Source organism: Sorex fumeus, unplaced genomic scaffold (genome assembly GCF_029834395.1).
Source record: "Sorex fumeus unplaced genomic scaffold, SorFum_2.1 ptg000010l, whole genome shotgun sequence".
NCBI lineage: Eukaryota > Metazoa > Chordata > Mammalia > Eulipotyphla > Soricidae > Sorex > Sorex fumeus.
In genome coordinates, this window is record NW_026606067.1 from 23,825,968 (window position 1) to 23,835,692 (window position 9,725).

The following is a 9,725-nucleotide window of genomic DNA, read 5'->3' on the forward strand; positions in this document are numbered from 1 at the left end:
GAGCCTCAAACCAATCGTTCAGGGTCTTGACAAAGAAGTCTGACTGTCTTGTAGGTGGGTGGCCACACAGTCTTTTGATGTCCTGTGGAATCCAATCAGTAAAGGCTCTAGTCCAGCAGTCATCTCCAAATCCCATTACGTGTCCAGCCCATCTGATTTTTGACTCCTTGGCAAACGAGACAGAGTCCCTGATTCCTGACAGTCGACGAAGGTTTGGCGCATGCCTCAGGCAACCGCAATCAAAAGTCTAAGCTCACAAAGCAGTGCAGAGATGCAGTCAAGGAAGACCTCAAAGAGGGAAGAGCAGCAGTGCTGGTAGATACGGCAGAAACCGGGAAAAGCATTCATAATGCCCACCTGTCTTTTGCCAACTACAAGACCAAGATGACTGCCCTCCGACGTCCTGATGGATCTATCACATCTTCCAGAATGGCAATGGAGAAGATTATCCATGACTTCTACTCAGATCTCTTTGATAGCTTTGTCTACCTGCCCACATACCAAATTCCGCAGGATGGATATGTCGTTCCCAACATTCTCCCTTCCGAAATCTGATACAACATTTCATCGGTAAAGAAATGAACAGCACCTGGCCCAGACAAGGTCAGACCTGAACACCTGAAGAACCTACTGTCAGTACTCATCAATACACTGGCTCGGTTCTTCACACGCTACCTGTTTGAATGCAAGGTTCCGTCCCAATGGAAAACCAACAGGACTGTATACTACTGTACAAGAAACGAGACATCCACGACATTGGCAACTATCGCCCAATATGCCTATTGTCTGTTATCTATAAGCTGTTCACTCGAGTCATCCTGAATAGGATTGGCAGAACACTAGATGGTGGACAACCATGTGAGCAAGCTGGGTTCCGCAAAGGATTCAGCGCCATCGACCAGATCCACAAGATAACCAAGCTCACTGAGGTTTCTAGGGAGTTCAAGATGCCTCTCTGTCTAACGTTCATTGATTTAAAGAAGGCCTTTGATTCTGTTGAGACGAAAGCGGTCATTAAAGCCCTAGCCAATCAGGGCATTCATACTCAATACATCAGGATCCTCTGTGAGCTGGTATTACGGATTCACTACCAGGATCTCACCATTCTACGGGAATGGTGAAGTGATCATCGATGTCAAGAGAGGGGTTCGGCAGGATGATACCATTTCACCAAAACTCTTCAGTGTCACCCTAGAGAAACCCATCAGATATGGTGTAGTTATTGTGAAAAATGGGTAGGTAGTGTCTTACAATATCTTATAATGTTTCGTGGCCGCACGGTTCAGAAAGCAGCCTGGAGTGTGGTGGTGGCTGGGTAGTTGGGGTCGGCTGCCGGGGCTGGGTCCTTTGGGGCTCTGGACTCCAGTATGTTCTACAAATGATCAATTTCATGTCACATTCTGGGTCTCCTGCGATGTCTCCTCCTCCTGTTCTATCCCCCTTCTTCCTGAGCATTAATCCCACCCCTGCCCAGTCCCTCTTCCTCGAGGACTGAGCTCATCGTCTGAGCAAGCCCCCCAGGCGGGTGCGGTCTCTGGCACCCACACATCCTTGCCCTCCACCTGCAGGTTGCTGGGGTTTGTAAAGTGAATGAAGAGCAGGAGCACCACGGGGGCACCAGAACCGCTGTGAAACAATGGTTCAGCTGTGCTCCCTGGAGAGACGTGCCAATTCAAAACCCAGCTCAGAGACAGACAAGGAGCAGGATCCTGGGGCCCAAGGAACAGCTCAAGGGCTGGAGCACTAGCGCTGCCCGCGTGGAGGCCCAGGATCGGCCACAGCACGGCCCCCCAAACACTGCCAGGACAGCCCCTAAATCCAAAGTAGGGATGTCCCAGAGTGTGACCCCAAGTCAAAAAGGAATGTGACCTTGGCCAAGTGCCTTGGTCGGTCCCTGAGTTTCCCCATCTGCAAAATGGACATAATAAACATGCAGGCCCCCTAGAGCTCTGGGGTTGAGAGCTGCCTAACAAGCGCTCTACCGTGGATGGCGGCATCCACTCTAACAAGCTGGGCCTTACTGGTCCCGCAAACCTTTCAGCCCATGGTTAAGTAAAGACTTTCCTTTACTGCTGGGAAGTAGTGGAAACTGCTCCTGGGGAGTTTAACTCGGCTTCCTAGCAGACATTCAGGAGAAAGCTGTGGTCACAGTTCCAGATCTTCCACCTCCCAAGCCAAAATCATTAGCGCACCAGAGACACAGCTGACTCTTTGAAAGGCGCTGCCAGCCACGTGTGCTGGGGAGAAGCACAGACGGGGGGTTGCAAAGAAAAGGTGCTTTTCTGTTTCGGAACTCAGCTAGAGCTGCCACGAAGCAGTTAACAGCAATCCCAGCCCGCATGGGCCAAAAGGACAAAGCACGAGGATTCTAAGGTAAAGAGGTAAGCCAAGCAAAAGGGGGTGGGGAGGATGGAGAGGGCGGGGCTGAGGAAAAGCCCCGGGTGGCAGGGGAAAGCCAGGCGGCATCATTCTTCCCACCAAATGCTCTGCCGCCTTAGGTGAAACACCTGCGGACACCTTTCCTGCATGCAAGGACCCCTAAGGCGCCCGAATACGCGCTGGGACACCGGTGTGCGCAGCCCCGCCTCCCCCTCCGCCGAGAGCCCCCCGGTCCCGCCCCAGAGCGGAGCTGGACGTGCCCGCGGCCCGGCTCCCACCGGGTGGGCGCGAGACGGTGCCCTCCCGCCCCCAGACCCCGCAGCCCGGCTCGCTCCCACCGGGCCGGCGCGTGACGGTGCCCGCGCCCCCGGCTGCCCGCAGCCCCCAGACCCCGACGGCCCTGCAGAGTGGGGGCGCGCGGGCACGCCGCGGCCAGCGCAGCGCCCGTCGCACCCAGCCCCGGCCCGGTCCCAGCAGACGCTCACCTCGCCGACGGGCCGCGCCCGGTTCGGCAGCCCGGTCCGGGAAAGCCACAGCCTCCGCGGTGCCCGCCGGGCCCCCGATTCAAACTGCCCGCGGCCGCCGCCCGTTTCCGCTAAACCGCTTCCGGGCCGCGGCCCCACCTCCAAGCCTATTGGTCCCGTCGTAGGCGGGGAGCCAATCAGAGCCTGCGCCGTCGGGCAGCCGCTTCTGATTGGTTCTTTCGGCTAGATTTAAAAATCCAGCTCGGCGTCCCCGGCCCGCTCGTGTTTTCCTGCTGGAGGCGGACTTCGGCCTGTTGGTCCTCTGCCCGCAAGGTGCTGGCCGGCCCTCTTCATTCCGGTCGTCCTCAGTTCCTTTGGGGGAAAAATGATTTCCCGTCAGTGTAAACGTCCACTGAGGCACCTGGAAGTGAAGGCATTTGATCCTGTTTTAAAGAAGGTGATTCTGAGCGCCCATCGCCTGAGGTTTGAAGAATCTTCTGGACTGGCTGTGATCTCTCCTTTTTGTGTGTTTTGTTTTTCAATGTGACTAAAACAAATAGGTTTCTGAAAACAGGAGTGAAACACAACTAGTGAAATAATCTCTGAAGCTGTGTCTTCCCAGATGGATTCATTTCCACCCTCCCCTTTAGTTTTCATTAGGCTGTTTCAGCAACATCACCCTCACCTTTCACAGAAGTTCCGCTTGTCCTCCAGTACCCAAATCAAATGCCACTTTCTTCAGACCTCCCCACTCTCACCCAACCTCTTAGAAGGAAAGTTTTCCTAGATGTGTCCTAGAATTGGCTTTACATTTCACTCTATACCTTGTTTTTCTATATCTTATTTATGCCAATCTCTGGCTCTCTCAGACTCAAACGATCCTGCAGATGTAAGTCTGCACCACAAGGCACCTCCCATTGGCTATGCATCCTACCCATCTATCTTACCCTCTCACTGCCAATGACCCCGGCCACTCCAGCCTCCGCCTTAGCACCTGGAGAAACCCAAACAGAAGAGGTCCTAGACAGATGCCTCAGGTTTCCAACCAGTGAGGCATCTGCCTGGGTTCCCAAAATGTCTGCGAGGTTTTGATTCTGTATTCGGAGACTCAACTGGCCTCAGGGAGTGACTGAAAACACAATTGGGGTGCACTTCTGGAGCTGGGGTTTACCCTCAGAGCAGTCAGGAAGTGTGGACTGTGCCCCATGCTCGTGCGGCATCTAGCAGGGCTTTGGCTACTGTGGGACTTATGACATTCCAGGGACTAGGTTCCATCTTCTGAAGGATTGCAAAACTATTGCACTGGGAAAAGTTGGTTTATAACAGTGTGTGGGCTACAGGTGCTCATCGTTATCAACCAACACCTGTCTACACTGGGGCTCTTAAACTGCCCACTCACAGTTCCCTTTCCAGCCCGCAATTGCAACTTGGTCAAGCTCCAGATCCATGCAGACCATGAATTCATGTGTGGACACTGTACACTCATGCATGTTCAGAAACCTCTGACCATTGCCACGTCTCTCTGGTGCCCCCACATTCAGTTGCATGATTTCACACAGGGTGAGTCCTGGCCCCTCTGGGGCTAGGCTATATCATCCCCACAGAGCTTGGTCCCCTCAGACAACCAAACCCTTTGACCCACATCCTCGGCCCTCCCCCCTTTCCTTCTGTGACTGCTCGTTTATTTCAGCAGTCTGAGAACACATTTTGCTTTCATTTAGTTCATCCATTTGCTTTTGGGGGGGGGCACACCTAGTGGTACCCAGGCGATGCTCCTCACTCTGTACTCAGCAATCACTCCTGGCGGTGCTCAGGGAACCATATGGGAGGCCATGCCAGGCCAGCGCCCTCCCTGCTATATTCTTCCTCTGGCCCCCATCCATTTGCTTTGGTGGGATTATACTGTGTGTGACTCTGCACTGTTTCCCTAAGCATGGTCTCAATGTCGCCATTGCCACAAAAAGCAGAGTCACATCTTATTTTTATAACTGGGTAGTATTCCTGCAGTTGTGCCTGTTGGTTATATGCTATTCATGTGTGTATGTGTGGTAGTCTCACAGATGTGCACGTGAAAGTATATAAGCTGACGAGCACATATTCCCGCAGGTGTATATGCGAGTGGATCAGCGCTTGCACACATAGATACCACATCTCTATCTATTCCTCTTTCCCTTGGCATTTTGGTTGCTTCCAGAACTTGGCCTGTGTGTGGGGGGGGGGGGGAGGGGGGTGCATAAACCTGCAGGCAGCACAGTAGTGCAGGCATCCCTTCACCTCTGCATATCCGTCCTTGAGGCGAATAGCTAGAAGAAGGATCCCTGGATTCCATCAGCTTCTGTTTCCATCCACAGGGGCGTCTCCATACTGCCCATATCATGATGACACTGGTTTCTGTCCCAGCCCCAGAGTGCCAGGGTTCCTCTGCCCCTCCCTCCACGCTGCACCAACTCTTGTGATTCCTTTTTAGGGGGAGTTTTATCTGGCTAGAAAAGAAAGGTTTGGGGCCCCCAACCCCTCCGTACCCCGGCCCCGGCGCGGGTGACTGAGGCGGCAGCGGCTTCTGCGGGTCCCGGGCGGGCCATGCCAGGCATCCCGGCAGCACACGCCGCCGCCCTATGGACCCCTCCCGCACGGCACGGCGCCTTCCCCGGGGCCCACTTCGACTCTCTGCCCTCCCGGTTCCCCAGGGCCGCCCTCACGCCTCGCCAGCTCCCCCGGACAGCAGCCCCACAGCCAGGACTCTTCAAGGACGTCTACACCTTTCAGATCAGGGCATGGTAGAGACAAGAGAATGTCTAATGATTTGGAGAGTTACTTTAAGCCTTCCATGCTTGAAGACCCTTGGGCTGGCCTAGAACCAGTGTCTGTAGTGGACCTAAGCCAACAGTACAGCAGCACTCCGACATTCACGGGCAAAAAAGGAAGATACTTTTCTTAACATTTCCGAAGAACAGCTGGAAACTTCTGAGTCAGAAACAACTTGGACAAAATGGTGTGAATAACTTTAACTCTGAGATGGTTGACTTTGAATAATTAGTTGGGACATCTTGATATTTTTACTGTGGCAAGTACTGTTCCTATTAGAGGAGACATGTGGTAGGATAATTTGCAATATTTAATGTTCTGGAAGTGCCGACCATACTTGAAGCTTTGCAGTTTCTAGATATTTGCCATTTTGTTTATATATTTGGTTATATATTCTAATGGCTTTTCATTGTATTAAAATAAAACCTTTTCTAGCTGTAATGTGCTGTTGTCATATGCTAAAGAAGTAGAATTTAAGTCATGCATTGTAGTTACTAGATATTTAGGAAATATTTTGCATACTGCTTTTTACAATGAAATAGTAAATTATTAAACTGTGGGAAGTTCTTTATTTGTTCATAGGGAAAGGAGTAAAGGACAAGAATAAAAGAACTCTTTATAAAAAAAGAAAAGAAAGGTTTGGAGTAAATATTACATGTTCAACATGCTAGTGTGATTTAAACAGAGTTGACTGCACAAAATATGAAATGAAGCTTAAGAAAAAAGGATGCCACAGTAGAAATGACATCTGTACCTTTATGTTCATTGCAGCATTGTTCATAATAGCCAGAATCTGGAAACAACCTGCGTGCCTGAGAACAGACGACTGGTTAAAGAAACTTTGGTACATCTACACAATGGAATACTACGCAGCTGTTAAGAGAGATGAAGTCATGAAATTTGCTTTTAAGTGGATAGACATGGAGAGTATCATGCTAAGTGAAATGAGTCAGAAAGAGGGATAGACACAGAAGGATTGCACTCATTTGTGGAGTATAAAATAATATAACATGAGACTGACACCCAAGGACAGTAGACACAAGGGCCAGGAAGATTGCTCCATAGTTGGAAGTCTGCCTCATGAGCAAAGAGGAGAAGGCAGCTGGAATAGAGAAGTGATCACTAAGAAAATGATGGTTGGAGGGATCGATCGGAAAGGGAGATGTGTGCTGAAAGTAGATAAAGTACCAAATGTGATGGCCTCTCAGTATCTATATTGCAAATCCTAATTCTCAAAAGTAGAGAGAGGGTATGGGGGAAATTGTCTGTCAGGGAGGCAGGGGGAGGGTGGGAAAGGAGAGGGTATACTGGGTACATTGGTGGTGGGAAATGTGCACTGGTGGAGGGATGGGCGTTTGAACATTGTATGATTGTAATTCAAACATGAAAACTTGTAACTGTATCTCACAGTGATTCAATAAAAAGAAAGAAAGAAAGAAAGAAAGAAAGAAAGAAAGAAAGAAAGGAGAAAGAAAGAAAGAAGGAAAGAAAAAGGATGGTGGGTCATGGCATTTGCCTTGCATATGGTAAACCAACGTTCGATCCCCAGCACGCTACACTGTCCCTGAGCACAGAGCCAGGAGTAAGTCCCGAGCACCTCTGGGGTGGGGGGCGGGGCCTAAATAAATAAATAAATAAATAAATCACCATATCACTGTCATCCCGTTGTTCATCGATTTCCTCGAGCAGGCACCAGTAATGTCTCCATTTGTCCTAGCCCTGAGATTTTAGCAAGTGCCACATTGGAGGCTCTTTCAGGGTCAGGGGAATGAGACCCATCATTGGTACTGGGTTTTAGCATATCAAATACACCACAGGGAGCTTACCAGACTCTGCCGTGCGGGCAGGATACTCTTGGTAGCCTGCCCGGTTCTCCGAGAGCAAGAATTAGACAATAAGAGGTCCGCAGCCATGAATGTGGCTGCACACTTCCGGGAACTTGGTTTTATGGTCTCTGGATCGTGGCTGTTGATGGGGTTACACGGTGCTGGGGGCAGTTGGTGGGTGTAACTCTTAGCTACTAGAAGATGGGGGATCTGGGTGGAGGAGGCCCACACCCGATCCGAGCAGACTTGGAGATCTCAGCCCCGGGTCCCGCACACCTGGGTTCCTCTGCTGGTTCCTTCATGCGTGAGGCTCGTTCAAGCATGTGGAGAATGGTCTTAAGCATGGCTGTGGCTGGTTCCAGAGGTCTTCAGCTGCAGGGGCTCTGCTCGGGGCGGGGAAGGAAACTCAACCTGTCCCCCTCCAAGGGGCCCCAGTGAGGACAGCCAAGCTATTCCTTGTCACTCCACTAGGTGGTCCCTAATCCCTAGTCTGAAAAATTACTGTCCCTATGCTGACTCCTGATGCACTGTGTCCCTCAACACCCTTCTCTCTGTCTCTATCTGTCTCTATGTTTATCTGTTTGTCCTGTCTGTCTGTCTGTCTCTCTCCCTCCCCCCGCCTCTCTGCTTTCAGTGCTAGGGATTGAACCCAGGGCATCTCACCTGCAGTGCTTGCTGTGAGGTGCACCCTAGTGGTTTACTTTCCTTTCCCAAGTAACATTCGCCCATTTCAAACAGAGGAAAATCATGGCCCATAAACCTGCCTCTTTCCCATCGTTCTTATTAACAAAGGAGTATAATAGTGACAGAGGTCCCTGACAGAAAACTCCAACACTCAAACAGGATATAAAAGAAGAGCTGTAGAAAAGTTGAAGTTATGAAATATTCATGTAAATGGATCAACACAGAGAGTATCATGAAGAGTATCATGCTAATTGAAATGATTCAGAGAGAAAGGAACAGACATAGAATACTGCACTCATTTGTGGAATATAAAGTAACAGAATGGGAGACTAACACCCAAGGATAGTAGATATAAGGGCCAGGGGGATGGCTCCATGGCTTGAAAGCCAGACTCACATGGTGGGGGAAAGGTCAGAGACAGAGAAGGGACCATAAGTAAAGGATGCTTGGAGGGCTTGCTCAGGATGGGAGATGCGTGCTGAAAGTAGACAGACTATGGAATGAACATGACGATCACTTAGTACCCGTATTGCAGACCATAAGACTCAAAAGGAGAGAAATATATGCGATAGCAGTTGCTGCCATGCAGGTTTCGTTGAAAGGAGAGCTCTGCAGAGACAGCTAGAATATCTCTCTTTCTTTAAAATAATATTTTTTAGTTCTGGTTCCATTGGCCAATAAGTTGAAAAGGGTAATTTTTATTGATTTTAAGAAAAAAAAGGGTCTTCTCCAAAAATAAATTTGCTAGTCAAATTACACAGACACCCTGTTGTATGATCATCTTATTTTTGGGTTCCTTCTTTGTATCAAGCCAAGTCCTAGCAATGTTGTGGGCAGGGATACACCTTTGGAGCTGAGCTTAGTGTGGTCCAGAGCTCAGGGCCAGAGCCATGGGCCCTAGGGTGCAGGTGGGAGTGGGAGTTGCCAGAAGGCAGCAGAGCACTCACCAGACAGCAGGGGGGGATGGCTAGGACTCCCTGCAGTCCTGCTCAGAAGGTTCTGGACAGACCCGCAGGCTGATGGTGGGCGCCCTGGGCCCCAACCTGTAGTGCAGGCGCAAGTGTGGATCACATGCCAGCTCTTGTCCCAGGGGTTTCATGCCCCTGTCTGAGGGGCAGGATGGGAGCGAAACTGCCCTGTCAGTTTCCCCGCATGCTCCCAGTGGGTCTTGACTTAACCGCAGGGCCCGAACATAGAGATGTGTTGGTTCCTGTGGCGGCACGCAGGTCTGTGCCTGCTTATGTAATCCGAATTCCTGCTCCCAAGAAGGGCTTTGCAAACCGTCTATGAGGTCAGGTTGCCAGCCAGCTCTGCTACTTACAACCAATTCTGCCCTCACCCTTGGACTGCCTGAAGATGGTCTCAGAGGGCACCCCCAAGAAATATCTGGGAGCTATCTGAGGTGTCAAGTATTAATATGTCCAGGGATTTAGGGATTTGGTCCACTCTGGGTACAATCTGGGCACTGGAACACGGTCTCTGTGCTTGATGGGCTTCACAAACAAACATGGCTTGTCAGAGAGTACATGGGATAAGATACTCTCCTCCCACATGGACCACATCCTCG